We start from the raw sequence: 17,430 nt of genomic DNA on the forward strand, positions 1-17,430 counted from the left end.
ACCGACCGGGGCATTTCGGGGCACGGCAAGGTTCGGGGCCGATCCTCTTCCCTCCCCAGCTCACATCCCTTTTACCCTTTTCGAGCTGTTTTTGTACCACTCGGTTTCTCCTTGCCACAAAGCATCACCCGCTGCACACGCAGCCCCGACGGCCCTTTCCACACCCCCCTCCCCGGTCTTGTTCTCACCGGTGTGTCGCTGGCAGAGGCGAAATGAAAGCCCCGCTCCCTCCCGCACCCTCTCTACACCCATCCTTCTGCTTCCACCACCGTTGGCCGAGCAGAAATAGAGTTCACTATTTGGATAAGGGTTTTTTTTTTTTTCTTAAAATAGCCGGGCATATACATACAGTTTTGCCGCTCAGGAAGTAGCACTAATTGTCGTTTCCTATAGCCAAACAGATCTATCTTTTCAATGCTGTCTTTGTGTGTGTGTGCCTGCGTGCGAGGGGGAAAGAGGGAAGGAGTGGATACGTTTATTCAATTATTTAAACACACACACAACACAACAACAGGACCGAGGAGGGCCGGTTCCTCCCGCAGCAGCCCTCCAGCTCTCCAGATGCGACATCGCCCCCCCACCCCCCCGCCTCCCTGCAGACCCAGTAGAACAAGGCACTCGAGAGCACACGGCAAAGTAACCGATTTTATCTACTTTGACCATCAGCCGTGTTCTTTTAACAACCCAGAGACGAAGCTTTTCCCATCTCCATTCCCCCACCACCACCCCCCGCCGTCCCCGGGGTCTCCTCCGCGCCCCCCTCCCCGCGGGGGTGGGCGGGCAGCATCCCCCGGGGGGCTGCGGAGCGGTGCTGGAGCCCGGGCGGTGCTGAGCCCCCAGCGGGCACACGGCAGACGCCGGGTTGCATCAGAGCAAGGAGAGGAACCGGGAGCCTCCGGCACCGACGCTTGACACGCACTTTGCTCCCCTTTTCTTCAAGATGCCACCAAGTCACCCGGCCATCGATTGATACCTCGGCCCGGGGGAGGGGAGGGCAGGGGATGGGGGGGGGGGAAGGACCAGCTGTTGCAAAAGGACATGGTAAATCTAATAGGGGCTGCTGTCAATAGCGAAATGACAGAGAAGAAGAATCGGCTTCTTAAGTCTGCTGAACTAACACTCATCATGTAGCCGCGGACACGTATTCTCCATCGCAGCCTGGTATCCATTACTATTTTCCTTACTAGGTTTCAATTAAAAAGAGCTGTAACCCCCACACGCACACCCCAAGGCGGCAGATACATGAAAGAGAAGAGGAGGCAGCGGACAACTCCTGTCTGGTCGCGACGTTTGTCACCAGCCCCGAGCCCTTGACGTGCTCAAGCGAATTCCCCCCGACCCCGGGCCGGGCAGCGCCGTGTCCCCCGGGGGGCGGCAGCGGGACCCCGCGACCGCCACCACTCCGTCCACTGCCCCCCCCCCGCCCCGGCTGCAGCTCTCGCCGTGGGCTGCAGGACTCAAAAAAAAAACCCGTTAAAAGTGGATATTCCCGACGCATTTGGGCAGCGGAGGAGTTCCGGGGTGGCTGCGGTGGGGGGACCCACGGCGTGACCGTGTCCCCAGTAATTTCATTCCACTCCTTCCCTCCCGCATGAAACAGAGCCCAAACCATCCCCAGCGCAGGGAAAGACATTTTTAAACCCCCACCGATTTTCTTGGGGAGGAGGGAAGAGCTTTAATATTTTTCAGTGCTCCAGTTAGGAGGTTTCGGGGCGGCTGGGAAGAGGTTTTGTCATCCCCTACAGCTCCTCTCTGTGTGTTTGACCCCTGGCATCCGCGAGGGAAGGGTTTCACCCGTCCTGTCTTCGTACGGGGGCTGCAAAAAGGCAGCCGAAACCTGCCGGCTCAGCCCTGGGAAACTTTTGGGTAAGCGGCAAGCTTCGCTGAAGAACCTGGCCGTTTCGGCCAGCCTAAAGCCGACCCCCGACGTGCAGGGGAGGGGGCTGCGGGCTCCGTCCGAGCGGCGCTCCGGGAGGGAGGAAAAGTTCTCTCCTCCTTCCCCACCGCCTTCCAACTCTCCCTGCTGCCAGGGGACAAACTCCCCGCGGGGGCTGAGCCGGCCGGGGGCAGCCGGTGGTGGAGCCGGGGTGGGGTGGGGGGACACACGACACCGTCAGCCCAGACCCTCACCCCCGTCCCCGGGGGCAGCCCCACCGACAGCCCCCGGCCCTCCGGCACGTCGGGGCACCGGCAGCTCGCTGCGCTTCACCAGAAACCTCCTTTCTCTACAAGCTCACACATCCACGCACGATCCAGCCAAAAAAAAAAAAACCCTCCGGAGATCATTTCCGTGGGGAGCATGAGATGGAAATAAATAATAATAATTTAAAAAAAAAAGGCAAAAAAAATATGGGGGCTCCTTTCTGACTGTAGGGCGTGGGAGGTTTTGCAGCGCTGTTTTATTTTAGTTTCGTATTTTGGACAAACTTTAGATTGATTTCCGGAAAGCGCAAACGCGCACACATGGGAAAGTGAAAAAACCGGTCCTTCGAGGTCATCTGAGAAGGGGAGACGGGATCTGTATCCTCCCCCCCCCCAAAAAAAAAAAAAACAACCCAAACCCAAAACTAACAGAAGGGGAAAGATCCCATGTTTTTATAGTTTAAAACTACTTTGAATTATTTGCTTTTAATGGCACACGTGGCTGCAGAAAAGACAGGCTCTGCTTTCGATCTTGCACTTGCTCCTTGCTTTTCTATATATACGTATGTGTGTGTACACACGTACATAAGCTTTACAGCCCCCCACTTCATGGCCAGGTTTCTCTCTCCCCGGCCCCCCAACCCTTTCCCCTGGACCTAAAACAAGTCCCAGGCCACTCTTGCTCCTACGGTAATTACTCTTCTGCTGGGATTCAGAAACACGGGCAGAGCCGACTTCTGCCACAGCGTTTCTCTGGAGCAGCAGGGGTGTTGTGAAAATTTATTAAACCCAGATGATCCGGGAGTTGGGGCAGACGGAAAAGATTTCCAATTAAAGCCGAGCGCAGCAGAATACAGCCAGCTTCGCGTCGCAGGTGTAAACAATATTTGCGCAAGTTTTCGCTCCGCTTCCCCAAAACGGATCCTTCCCTAGCCTACAACCGGGGTTAGAGAGGTCTGGGGGTTTTATTTTCTAGCAGCGGGTTTTGCTGGAAAACCGCCGGGCTCGCCCCTGCCGCTTTCCCCGGCGCCGGAGCATCCTTCCCCGCGGTCGATGCGCGCCTGGGCGGCTCGATGCCCGCAGCCCCCCCCCGGGGGCCACCGGCCGCCACCTTCCTACCCCTGAAAAATCCCCGCTCACCTGTTGCTGCGGCCGCTTCTTTAATAGCAAGGACTTAAAGGGAAGCTAAAACGCTCACAAGGCGGTCTCGGAAAAGTGGCGGCGGAGGGAATTTATTCCTGTTAAACGGAAGATGGGGGAAGACAAAATACACGGCGGGAGCCAGGACATCACTTCTGATCCTCTGGGTAAAAAGGGGGATGCGCTCCCGGAGAGCACAGGCACTTTTTCACCACTTTGGTCCCAGTTCTCAGGAGGTTTGGGAGCTTCAACTCAGCCGAGAAAGTGGTTCCCGGTTCATCAAGTGCATCCAGGCGCCCAAAAAGATATTTTTACCCTTTTAAAAGTACATTCTACCTTCTTAAAGTACATCAAAATCACCTCGGGGTCCGTGGGAGCCACCTCCCTACCCCCCCAAATAGTTTTTTCCTCGTTGGAGTGAGGCTTCACACACGCTCCGCGCACAGGGCACCCCAGCTTCGGAGGTTACTGTCTAAATAAGGGAGAAAAGCATTAATGAATGTTTAATCCGTGTTTTCTTTAAATACCATTAGGACAATTGTCCGGATCCCAGGTCAGGGAAAAATGCTGTTCAGTGGAGACAGGAAGGCGACGGGCTAGAAGGAGAAGGGGGGATTTTAAGAGGGAATAAGTGGGTGCCCCGTTGCACGGAGCTCACCTTCGGCAAAGACAAGGCGTGATTAATGCCCGCCACTTGTGTAGCCGTTTGCCCCTGCCCTGGCGCAGGCTACAAGAGGCAGCACAAATCCTGCTGCTCTTCCACCCCCCCCCCGACAGCAAAGTGAACAGGAGCAGATTGTGAAAGAGTCTGTCTGCAAGGCTGGGACGGGGGTGGGAGAGAGGGGGGAAAAAAAAGGAGGGAAAAAAAAAAAAGAGAGAGAGAGAAAGAAAACACAAGACAAGCCCGTCCCAAGAGCTGAAGTGGGCAGAGTATTACATGTACAAACATCCAAACAAGATTCGAGCAGTACAAAGCGTCGGAAAATCCAGAGCAGCCACATAAAAAGAAAAGTTAAGTAGGAAGTGGTGTAAAAGTGTTGTCATTTATTTTGCCTTCCCTTACAGATGTTCTGCATAAAGCCCTATCTTAATGAGAGAGAGAGAGGGAAGGAGGGAGGGAGAGAGTGAACGCCGGCTGAACCGAGCGCTCCGCGCTCCCACCGCGGGCGGGGAGAGGGTTCGAGGGTCCCCGCCGGGGCCCGCCGAGATCCGGGCTGGCCCCGTCGAGGGCCGGACTCGCCCTGCCGACGGTCGGGCTGGCCCCTCCGAGCGCTCCGTGGGCTCCGGCCACGGGATGGCGCCGGGGCCGCCCGCTCTCACCTGCCGGAGCCGGGCTCACCTGGGCGGCCCGGCTCCCTCGGCCCGACCCCCGGGGGACCCCAGCCCCGGCTCTGCCCCCCGGGGTGGGGAGGGTGGGCTTGGGAGGCCGGATGTGGGGTAGGGGCTGGAGCAGTGGCACCGCTCATCTTAACGAATTGCAATAAAAGAGCTATTAGAAGTGACAGCCGGGCGTTTATGGGCTGAGAGACAATGCGTGCCACGGCGGAGAGCATCCCTGCCTCCGCCGGGGAACCGCGGGTCACGAAGAATAACCGGTCCCGGGGGTGGGTGGTGGGGAGGAGAGTGAAGGGGGGGCGAAGGGGATCGGGGGAATTCAGATCCCGGCGGTGAGAGTTTGGCCGTCAGAGTTGGCAGCCCCCGAGGAATAACGCGGCGGGGGCAAGGGAAGCGCTAAACCGAGCTTAGGGACCGGGAAGAGAAAGATCCAGCCTTGCAAAACAGCTCGACTAAAAATATCCACCGCCCCCCCCCCCCCTTAAGAGTTAAGGCTGGGTGAAGGTGTACGAGATCTAATATTTCAGGTGACAGAAGAAGGGAGCAAACACCCTGCCAACAGCGTCTCTCGTCCCGCACCGCCTCCTCCCCCGAAATACTGTGACCACCCCCCAAAAAAAACATCTCAAGCACATAAATCCAAGATCTCGCTGTCACCCGCCAGCAAGGGGGTAAAAAAAAAATCGCGTTTCATGAGCTCTGCTCATCCTGGCAAGACCAGGAAAGGCGCCGGAGCCCCCCTTCTGCCCCCGTCCCCGGGGCAGGTGCCTTCAGGTGCGCCCTTCGCCCCCTCCTCGCCATGAAACGACGATCCCAACAAAGCGCTGGGGACAGTAGCTGGGTTTAAGCAGAGAAAAAAGCCTGTTTGCTTCTTTATTAGTGTCGAGCCTACTCTAATTACGAGAAATCGGTGCTCTCGGGCTGAAACGACGTGTTGTCTTGTGCTTGTAAAATACATTTCAAGTAATTCTTCTCTGTCTATAAAATACAGTGTGTGTGTGTATGTGGAGGGGAATATAAATAAGCCGCTGTCCATTTGTTTAATGCTATTTTAGCCAAATTGACTGGCCGGATTGGAATTCGACATAAAAGCTTTAGTTTGCAAAACATCCGCACTGTAACGTCTGGGAGACAGGGCTTGAGCTCCAGCGCGACGGGCACGTTAACTGCATTAAAACCCTTCCATACATTTTCTAGCTTTTGCTTTTCTTTCCCCCTTTTTTTTTTTTTTTTTTTTTTTCAGCACATCCACCCGCTCTCCTCCCCGCCTCCGGGCGCCCATGCGCCTGTTTTTCTCCAAATGAAGTATTTTACGTGATCGATGGAAGGAGTCATTTGGCCCATAATTAGGTCAATAAAATCAATGTTTATTCCTCTGATGGCCTGAAAGCTAATAAATTCCTCTTTTATATTCGCTCCCTCCGAAGATTAGAAACGAGCTGCCCCAGCGACAGCGGAGCGGGGCGGGCGGCAGCCGCGCTCCCCAAACCCCGGCACCAACCGAGCCTCTCCCCCGAAAAAAAGGTTTATCCCCCCCCCCAAAAGGCTTATCCCACTCCCATCCCTCCCTGCTCCTGTTTATTTCGCAAGACGAGCCATTTCGCAGCGAATCCAGGTTGAATCAACCCCCCCTCCCCAGCACACACGCTCCCCTCCTGTCTCGCAGATAACTTCATTTCGCTTCATTCCCTTTAGAGCCTCTGATAAAAAAAAAAAAAAAAGCAACCCAAGCCTTTTCATGAGCACCCAGGGAGGTTTGAAGGCGCCTTGGAGAAATCCTATTAGAGTTGAAGAAAGTAAAGCTTTTAGGACAAAAAAAAAAAAAAAAAGCGCGACATTTTTATCTTGCATGCAGTAATAGCGAGGAAAAAGCATCCCGGTCCTAATCAGATCAATATAGAGACACACAAATCTTTGCAAAGGTTCACCAGTTTACAGTGGGTTCCAGACCTTTGACATACATTGCGGATTAATTGGGCACTGTCAAGAGGGGGGGAGAGGAGGTGGGATTCCAGTTAATTAGTCGAGAAATGAATAAAAACTAAACATTATCGGAATTGTCTGCGGGTCCCGGTTTGTTAGTGGGGATTTGGGGATCAGCTTTTGTGCGCCGTAAATTGGATCTGAGTAGCGTGGTGCTGTCTTACACTGTCGTTTTGTGAACTGGCGACAGCTCGAGTCCATGGGAAAACTTAAAGGGAACCTGGGGCCGGTCACAGAGCCTCATTATCTCATGTCGGATACCATCTTTCGGGGAGAGCGTTTAATCAACAGTGGCACACAATCCTCCCCTCGCAACCTGGGCAAACCACACACCACCTTCCCTTCCCTCCGCCCTGCAAACGGCCCGCCGGCGCAAGACGCCGCTCCGAAAGAGGGGCGGGGGGCGGAAATAATAATGATAATAGACCCCCTTTCTTGAGTGGGTGAAACCGTCCGACGAGCTGGAGGCGGCGGCGGAGCGCCCCCGGAGCCGGTCCCCAGCCGGACACGTGTGGCTTCACCCGTGGTTGTGTTTGAAGGGCTGGTTCTCCACGTTCCCCCGGGCTCTGTTTTTCCCCGAAGGGAAGGGAAGGGAAGGGCAGGGAAGGAGCCGGGCCCGTGCCTGGAGGGAGTTTTCCCCGCGGAGCCGGACGGGGCGGTCCCCCGCTGCCCACCCGCGGAGCAGCCTCGGCCGCCGCTCCCCGCCGAAAGCCTGGCACCGGCCGGCCGGCTGGTTTTCTCCTCCTCCCCGGCCTGCTTTTCCTCTAAGGAAGTCACGGCTCTGTCACCCGCTGCTCCCCCGGTCCCCGCGGCCGGGAGCGGGGCTCCCCGGGCGGGCAGGCGCGGAATCCCGTGGGCCCGGGCCAGCGGAGCCCCCGCCAGGGCGTCACCCCGGCTGGAAAAGGGGCTTTTCCCTTCGCCCTCAGCAAGGTGAATACTCAAGCACTCTCCCTCCTTCCACCGTCTGCCCTTGAAGGGTCCCGGCTATCGAGAAGGGGGGAAGAGGGAAAAAGAGATGGGAAAGAGCGAGGGATCCGCAGCACCTTCCCTCCAGCCGCGGCAGAGGAGTCCTTACGGGGGGGGAAAAACTTTCGGCATCGGAGGCAAACGTTACTCCCCGCCGTGCCGGTGCCCCGGGCACGGGGGGGTTCCGGGGGCGGCAGCCGCACGCCGAGGTCCCCCGGCGCTGTCCGGGGCCACCGCGGAGCCTGGCCGGGCTGGAGCGAGGGGAGCAGAGAGGGGGAGCCCTCAGCCCACGGGAACTCGCAGCTGGGTGTGTGTCCCCCCCCACCGAGCCGCTTTGCGTGCTCTCAGGTGGGGAGGGGACCCCGCTGTTCCCTCCCGGACGGAGGGGGCAAAGCGAGGGGTGTCTCTGGGGACATCTGTCGGGGGGTCGCTCCGTGTCCCAGGCTCCGGTAACCCAGAGGGACCGGGCCGGGAGGCACCGGGGAGCGGGACTCTGGCGGGCAGGGAGGAGATGGTTACGGTAGGACCTCGGGGCCAGGCACCCCACCATCCCGCGTAGGGCTGGGAGAGCCCGAGGGACGGACAGACGGACCTTTCCCACCGATAAAATCCGCCGCACCCCGCTGCTGTAGCTAGCGGCGGGACCAGAGGGCCAGCCCCGTCCTCCGGGGACACCGCACCCCCCCTCCGGGGCTGAGCAAGAACGGGCCCCGGGGACGTCAACCGCTCCCCGGCGCTGCCACCGTCCTCCCGGCCAGCTCACAGGCCTCCAGGGCCACCGGGGCAAGTCGCCGTCGTCCCCCGTCATCGGAGACGGAGCTTGACAGAAGAGGGGTGACAGCACCCCGGGGGGGCTGCGCCGGGCATCCCTCCCGGAGGAGGGGGAGAGAGGAACCCTCCCGGGGGTGAAGGAAAGAGAATCTTTGTAAAAAAAAAATAAAAATAAAAATAATAAATAAAGACGGCGTCCCCGGTCCGTGCCCGGGAGCTGCCCTTCATCTCCCACAGCTCCCGTGCGGTCACCGCGGGGCCGGCGACAAGCCAGCACAGCCCGGAGCATCTCCGCGGCCGGGCGGCAGCCTCCGCTCCCGGCCTCCTCCGGGCCGGTAATTGGGTGTGCTTAAAATCAACCCGGCTAACAAGCCTGTTGTCCTCCTCACCCCACCCCCGCGTGTGAAACATTGTCATTAGGCGTCTAATATCTCCATCGCTTCCAGGGGGGAATGGGAAGAGGCTGCTCGAAAAAAAAAACAAACAAAAGAAAGTGTGTGAACTCCCAGCGCCCATACGCACAGCACAATGCAAAGCGGGTTAATATCAGTTAGCAGTTCTGCAGTGACCTGTAAAGTTGCCTCTCTGGAAAGATTCTTGATGTATTACTTAACATGGCTACACAGTTATCTGTCTCGGCATTAATGCGTCCATTAAATCACCGCTGAGTAGCATCAACCTACTCCAGAGTCTTTCCGTCCCCTGGGAATATGGTTTCTAAACAGGATCAAACATGTGATGCTGACAAGTCATGAGATAAGTTATAATTAATTAGAGTTTGCTACATCCACAGAATGGGTATTTGGGGGAGTGGGGATGGACCGGGCCATTAAGGACTTCAGCCCGGAGGGAGGATCTATAATATTGAGTTGGAAAACAAGAAGAAGTAATAATCAAAGGTGGCCGAAGAAAACTGCAAACCTTTAGCTTTCAGAACTCAGTCAAGATTAAAGTCGCTCTTGATGGGAAACACACCATCCCCTTCTTAATGAAAACCATGGGGAGACTGATGCTGCGGATGGCTTCTTAAAGAGGGAGAGAAAAGCCTCGCTCCAGGTTTCAGGACAAAAATCAACGGCACAATTTGCAAAGGGAAGAAGAGAAGGAGAGGAGGGAGCTGGGGCGAAGGGACCCACTTTGCCCGGCCGAGCAGGGAAACCGCATCCAGAGGTCACGTCCCCACCTGACACACACTTTGGGGTCGTTTCGCAGATGTTCCCCCGATTCAGAAAGGCCCGTAGCATCCCTCCCCGCCTGCCCCAGAGCGCCCTGAAGCTGCCGAAACCCCTCTCCTCCTGGCAGACAAATGGCCCCTCTTGCCCTGGGCTGGGGCCAGCCTCCAGCCCTCCCCCTGCCCTCTCTCTGCTGCGAATGACAGTTAAAAATCAGACTGCAAACAAGTGGATTTTGGTCTGAGCTGCAATAGCCCTTATTTGCTTTGCTTTAACAAACAGCTGGGGCTGGGGGGGGGGGGTGGGTTACTTTCAGGCTGGCTGTAAAAGCCCCGCACGGGAGGGGAAAGGCAGAGGACGGAGGTTAACTGGCGGCATGGGGCGTCTTTTCATGCCCTTTGCGAGTCAAAGCAATGGCTGGGTTTATTTGCTTGCTCTCTGCAATAAATGGGAGCCCTTCAGGTGAGAAGACGCTGGAAGGGTGGAATGACAGGACAGATTTACACCTGTCCTTACAGCTTACTCTGACAACCCCTATAGCCTACAGAAATGACCAGTGGTGCCGTGCAGTCTGGGGAAGCCAGCAGGTTCACTCTGCTTTTTTTGTTGTGTTTTTTTTTTTGTTGTTTTTTTTTTTTAACTCTCTGTTTCCACCCCCCACTCCTGCTTTTTACTCCCTTTCCCCTTTTTCTTACGGTACGACGTGAAGCACAGAGAGATTGCCCCCGCTGACATGCTCCCCCCAGCCACCCCCTGCCCCAGGAGGACAAATATTGTGGAGCCCCTTCTTGGCATGTCCTTGGTGGCAAAAGGTGCCCAGGCTCCACGACCACCACACTACAGCCTCCCCGCTGTACCTGTGGAGACAGCCAGGCGATGCCCTTTCATCGCTGGCCTCCTCCAATTCTTAGCTGTCCCCTCCCAGCCAAGAAGGCAGAGGGGAGATAACCCCCCTTATGTCCTGTCCCCCCCCTCCTCAGTCATCCCACCTCGATGACAGAGTCTGTCCAGATGCCTCTGGAATCTGGCCGGACCCGGTTGCCATCTTCATCTGTGGAGAGGACAAAGGCTGCATTCCCCATCTCCCAGCCCAAGGGCCTGTTGCCACCTCCTAGTGCCTGCTGAAAGCCCTCCTCAAAGCCAGCTCTCTCAAGTGTGGCGTCTGGTGGAGCCAGGACCACTCAGTCCGGCATTCAGCACTCCTGGACGTAGGGCTGCCTGCAGCCATTCAGGCTGAGGGCATTGGGGGGCTGTTGCCAAGGGTCCCGTCCCCTCCGCAGATTGGTGGAACAAGTTTCGGTAACCCCTCGTCAAAAAACATCTTGCAAGCAAGCAACGCAGCGCAACATCTCATCACCCAACCTCATGCAAACATCACTTAACAGGACTTTTGGATGCTCTCTTCCAGCACGGGTGCCTCAAGTTATATTCTAAGAGCCAAATATAAAAGCCACACAACACGGCAGCACGTCACTGAGGTCTCCTGATGGATCCCACCTGCCCATGTTAGGTGCCCACGTTCCCAGGACAGAGCTCCTGGGCAACAATGTGCTCGGACATGGGATGCACAGGATGCAGGACGCCCTGCACAGAAGTAACACCAGGTCCTAAACAGCTCTAAACATCTTCATCTGAAGTCTGATAGATGTCATATTCAGCTCGGGATCTCCATCTGCAATCCTTCTCCTGCAATAGGACACGGAGCCAAAGTCACCCGTTCTTACAAAAAAACCCCAATCAAAACCAGAGAAAGTTTCTCATCTCCCCGTGCCTATTCTTAGGCTCATTCCTGTGATGATTTCCCAATTACACGGTTTCAACAGAAAAGACTGGGAATGCCTCACAGGAGGACTCTTGCCTCCCCGGGGGTAGGAAAGTGTAGAGAACCTGACCCAAATGAGGCAAGCGTGGGGATGTGCAAACAGGTCCCTCTGCTCATGGTGACAGCCCTAAGCCCCGGGCTGGGGTTATAGCCAGGGGCAAGCACTCGAGATTCCTTTAAAATCTTTGGCAACATCTAAGGGTTCGGCACTTCTGAAAATCTCTTAAGGCTTCTTCAGATGCCTAGAGAGAGATTTCACAGCTTGCTTCCTCTTAATAGCCGAGTTTCGATTCTCTGGCCAGAAAAATAGGCTGTGCAAGTTCGGAGTGCCTTCTCCAGGGTAATCAAGATTAATAACTCACCATTTCACCAATGATCATAGCATCATAGAATGGTTTGGGTTGGAAGGGACCTTAAAGGTCATCCGGTTCCAACCCACCTGCCCTGGGCAGGGACACCTCCCACCAGCCCAGGTTGCTCCAAGCCCCGTCCAACCTGGCCTTGAACCCCTCCAGGGATGGGATGATACACACCATTATTGTGCAGCAACCACAAGAGAATATTTTCCATGGTAAAACTCACCCCAGTGAAGAAGATGGACGAGGAAATCACGAGGGGGCATGGAGGAAGGGGAGAACACTTAAGCCTTTTATAGACTGGAAGGAGCTGGGGTGACTCTCCCTGCTGCATTCCCTTTCGGAGGCTGAGGCTTACTGGGATGATTCTGCCAACGAAGAGATGGCAGGAAGCGACGAGGCCAAGAATATCCTTTGGAAATTTAAAAAAAAAAAAAAATTGTTTTGGGTGATTTTTACTTTTCCATTATGTTTTTTTTTTTTTCCCTGGATACCATTTTTGCAGACGCGGCACAACGAGCACAACCCAAGGCATGAGCCCATGCCCAGGTAACAGCGTCGGCAGAGCAGCAGCAGAGGAGCAGAAACGTGGCTGGTTTCTCATTTGGGATGTGAATACTTCAGCTCAGCCATTTGCATATGACTACTCTGTGGAGTAAATGCCTTCCGGGGAAGAGGCAGAGATGCTCTTTGGGATTAGCAGGCGGGGAAGAAGAGGACGGAATACAACGCTATTTTGAATCGTCTCTTTTCCAGCCACTCTGGAGCTGCTGGGGTGACTATTTGAAGGGAGGCATCAATCCCGGTGCGTGACCACGCAAGGGTTAGACACCGCAGTGCACCTCTCCACGGAGGTACAAACTCAGCCATTGCCGGCCAGAATTTCAGACAGAGGGTGCGTTACACCCGCGTTCAGTGATCTCGGGTCAACCACAAAGTCAAGTTCAAGGTCCAGTCCTCATTGCTTTAAATGACCTGGACCCTGCCTCTCAGAGAAACCACTTCCCCTCCCGCATGCTGGGATGACTGAAGGCCCTGGAGCTGACACCAGGAGGAGGTTGCAAAGGGGAGAGTGCTGACAGCAGGCTTTGCTCGGCGAGAGGCCCTCAGCAAGACAACCCACTTCTCACCTCCATTTACCAAAGCCTGGACGTGGTCACCTCCTGGTGGAAATCCACTTTTTTTTTTTTTTTTTTTTTCTCTCCATCAAGGATTTCCCAGATGGGAAGGCATGCACCTTCTGCCCTGCCAGATCCCAGACACGCTGCATTTTCTTCCTCCTACTGCTCCCCTTCTTGCAGAGCACAGGCAACACATCCGAGGCATCCCAGCAGTGCCAGGTTCGCTGCATCTCTCCCAGCCACAACCTATCTGCATATATGCAATGACCACGTCTGGGAAGTCTGGATGCGTTCAGCCCAGGCATAATTTCCAGGCACGGAAAAGGGTGTGCTCAGAAGCCTCAGACATTTCCTAAGTCTACTCAAGACCTGCCACGATCAGATAGTTTTGTCCAGCCAAAGAAGCCCTGAAGATGGAGCACATGGCTGGGAAACATCAGATTTGGAGGACGTTAAGGACATTCAGAAGACACTTCCGAACGTGCAATTTTTCTTGCATGACACACAGGGTCACTCTTGTCAACAAATATCCTATTTTAATATTTCATTAAACTTTCATGGTGTACTTTGAGTCCATGATATAGGCACAGTCAACAAACCTAAAAATCAATTAATCAGTCCCTAAGTTAATACCCACTGAGAGGGAGAGAAAGGCTCCCATTAATTTCTCCAGACTTCAGGTCAAGCCCTAAATGTATAAAGATCAAAAGACCTGGAGATTAGCATTGAGCAAAGTCATCAGCGGTGGGATTTCCAAGGGCCGCGCTCAGCCCCTTGCAAGTAGATGGGCCAAAAAATATCGACCCAAGATTTTTTAAATTCTGTTTTTTTTTTTTTTTTTGCAATGAGGCAACTCTCGATTTTCTTTCTTTTTTTTTTTTTTTAAAGAAAGGCAACGGTGAAAGAAGCTGTTTGCACTTTTCACCACAAGTGACAGTTTTCCTAGAGGTGTGTGTGTGCCTTGCACATCCACGTCCGCACACATACACCCCTCACTCCCGAGTTCCCGGGAAGATGAGTGACAGCCAAATTGCCTCGCAGCCTCCGCTCTTTGCACATCTCCCCTGCCAGGTTTGCACCCAGAACAGGTGGCTTTCGCACCTCGCACATATTTCTCGTGGCTGAGTGTTAACAGTGAAATCAAATCCTTTCCTTTGACCTAGGAATTTTGATGGGAGAGGGAAGGGGTGTCTTGTTTGAGGGGGTGTGGCACTTCTTTCCGCAGGAACATTTATCATTTCTCCGCGGAAAAAAAGAGCCCAATAACCCATACCCCGTGCCTGTTATTACCCCGCGAATTCAAAGGTGTCTCGTTTTTAATGGGCCCTCAGCAATAATGCAGGCACCTCGTCATTTATCATCTTGCGCTGACACCTTCCTTGATGCAGAAAGCTTCTGAATGGCACTTCTAAAAGAGGTTTCAGCGGAATGAGCTGTGAGGGGTCTTGTAGCTTTTCCTACAGTCAAGCAAAGGGAAGACCCGAGGAATGTTTTATGTGCCTTTGTACAGGCAAGAGCGACAATATCGGACACCCTCCGTTCTCCTCTCTAGTCTGTCTCCGATGGCAGGCACAGCACAGGGGGCGAAAATCGACCTCTGAGGGCCACATCTCCCTCTTCAAGGGCAAGAGGGATGAGACGCAGCAGTGCGGGCGGAAAAGCCCTACTCCCACCTCCTTCCCGCATCCCACGGCCCGGTCGGAGCCAGCACGGCATGGAGATGCCCCCGCAGAGGGCAGAACTGCCCAAAATTACTTCTCCTCCCTCCCGAAGTAAAGCAGAAATGAAGGGGTGAATCACAGCTTTGACCTACAATTTGAAGCCTGCTTTTTTTCCCAGGGCTTTAAGGAAATCTCTTGTTAAATCCATAACCTAGTCCTAAGGGAGACAGGCAAAACATCCTCTGACACAGCTGACCTCCTTTCTCTCTCTCTCTCTCTCTCTCTCTCTCTCTCTCCCGGAGAAGATGTTTTTCAAGGAAAGAAGCCAAAAAAATCCAGCTTAGGGAAATGCGCAGAGCTGTCTTTGGCCAGGCAGGCGCTGCCTCCCGACCTGCTCCTATGCAAATCCCACCGCCACCAGTCTCGCTTTGGCAGGCCTGCTCTTTTCCTCCTGGTAGCCAGGGTTTTTTTTTTTTTTTTTTTTGCAAATAAAAGTCTTGCCGCAAATCCATTTGCAATGGCCTTAAATGACAACAGCTGATTTTGACGCTCGCAACAGTAAATCTGCCATTTTTCCCCTCGGAGGGTTTGGCAGCTCGAGGTTGATTTTCTCCTCCAAACCTCGCCTGGCAAAGGTTTCCCTATCTCATAGCCTCATGCAAGCACAACGCTCTGTAATTACCGGGTCCGGAGTCTTTCATTCAAGTGCCTTCAAGGACTTTGAAGCATGAAGAATTTTGACTCGGGGGCCCCTGAGGCAAAAAGCCCAAGGATTACTTTGCCCAATTTACTTATGAGTAAACTGAGGCACAGCAGAGAGGAACCTCTAATTTTCACGAGTCTGTTCATTCAGGGTTCCTCGTTTTCCACACTCCCAACTCAAAAATGCCCTAAAGGCTTCAGTATTCAGGGCTGCTGAGCAGCCAAATATTTGGCGGAAGGATTCTGCAGCGCTCCAGAAAGTCAACTCCATCATCTTCCAAACCACCCACTCAGAAAAAATCAGGGCATCCAAAACTGGTGGTTTGTTACGCTCCGCTGATAATAGGGTGTGTTATTAATGAGTCCCGAATCTCAACCTTTCTGCGTTTCCATTGAAGAGATATCTAGAGGGGAAAATAGCAAAGCAGGTTAATATCTTCCCCCTCTTCTGCCCGAGAGCTCAGTGTGTGGGCAAAGGGTGGGAGGAAGGGAGGTATTTCCAAACAGCTCGGTGCCCGCGCTCGCCAGGAGACACCTCTGTTGCAAGCAGCACGTCGGGCCAGGAGCGCCAGAACAGAACAAACACGGCCTGGTTTCCAGCAGATCTGCATCCATGGTTGATTTCCCCTTTTAACTCGGTTACACCAAGGCTCAGGCACGAATTCAACCCTCCTTGGGCCCCAGGGGTTCTGCACAAGGGATGGACTCTCTGTTGCGTGGTTTCTCCAGCGTCGACTGACGCCCGGACACCAGTAACAGCTTTATCACCTACTCTGGGTACCAAGCAGCTGTCCCCAGTGCGGATCCTCAGGCCTCTACCCTGAAATGAGTGCTTGCTGTAATACCCACTGCTTTAGTGGGAATCATCCTCTGTCCTGCTGCCGTCTATTTTCACAAACGTTTTAGACAACTTTCACCCTTTGGTCAACTTGGAGTGAAACCACCATTTGCATTCAAAAGATACAAGGGGAAGGGGATGGAAGGGAAGGGCAAAGCCACTTAAACCTCCTTTTCTTAGCAACTGCCTGGAAAAAAAAAAAAAAAAAAGGAATAATTGTGTATTATCCACATACAGCCAGAGAAGAAGCTGCAGGAAAGAATCCATCAAAGAAGGAAAGGAGATTCAGATATTCAAGGCAGAGATTTCCAAGGTGACTTATAATTTTTTCCTCCAGGATCTCATTGCAATAGGCCAACACACAGGGAGAGACAATTTCCTGCACTAGATATATTAAAACCTAAGCTACAGAGACAGAAAGAGTGTGGGAGGGAAAATGGGAGGGTTAAGGCCAATTGAACTGACTCACCCCGGGTTACTTATCTGGTCAAGAATAGAGGCAGGGAGAAATAATCCAAGACTCCAGAGCGCCAGCCCAATGCTCTGTCCTTCAGACAAGCTTGCTCCTACCTACCCCTTTGATCTCTTCATCACGCCAGGGAGCAAGGGCCACCTCCTATCAAACCCAGAAGCAGCAGCCAAAGAGCAACAAACGGAGAAATACCGAGAGAAGACCATCTGAGAACGCCAAATACTCGTGAGAATGAAGGGTCTGTCGCCAACAACAACATAAAAAAACACAACGATGGTGTCGCATGCGGTACGTCAGCACGGTCCCCCATCAGCCAGGGCTCTGCTCATCGAGCACCAGCAGGGTAGGCCCCGCGTTATCCATCGGCAGTGCCCGGCAGAGGAGAGGGGAGCTGTGAGCTCTGTCAAGGCCATACCCCAATTCCAAGAGCACCAACATGCAGTTCCGAGCCAGGGATCTGGATGTGTGGGGCAGGGAGAGAGAGGGGTGATAAAAAGAGAAAATAACGCCAAAATAGCGATGTAAATTAACTGCCGTGAAGTAAAGGAAAAGGGAGCGGAATCCGGTGCTGGTAAAGGTGAATTAAATCTTCCTTATCCCTATGAACCCCTGAAAGAGTTAACAAAATAGTAGGAAAAGGAGAGCAGAGATTCTAATTTATGGAGAGGTTCAAAGGGCTTTTGATAAAGCCCTTCGGTAGAGTCTCTGAAGGAAATTTTATAATCATGGGGTTGGGAGATAAAGTGCTGTCATAGATTAAAAACTTGTTGAGACAGAAAACAGAGGAGAAGGAAATAAATGGCAAATGACCAGCATGGAAATAATTTAGGAGAGGTGTCCCCAGGATGAATTTGGAAAGTGGTTAACTGTAGCATGACTTTATGACTAATAGCAAGTAGACCTGGTAGAATAATAAACAGAAGCATACTAACGACGTCGATCCCGTACC

This window comes from Chroicocephalus ridibundus, chromosome 13, assembly GCF_963924245.1.
Source record: "Chroicocephalus ridibundus chromosome 13, bChrRid1.1, whole genome shotgun sequence".
NCBI lineage: Eukaryota > Metazoa > Chordata > Aves > Charadriiformes > Laridae > Chroicocephalus > Chroicocephalus ridibundus.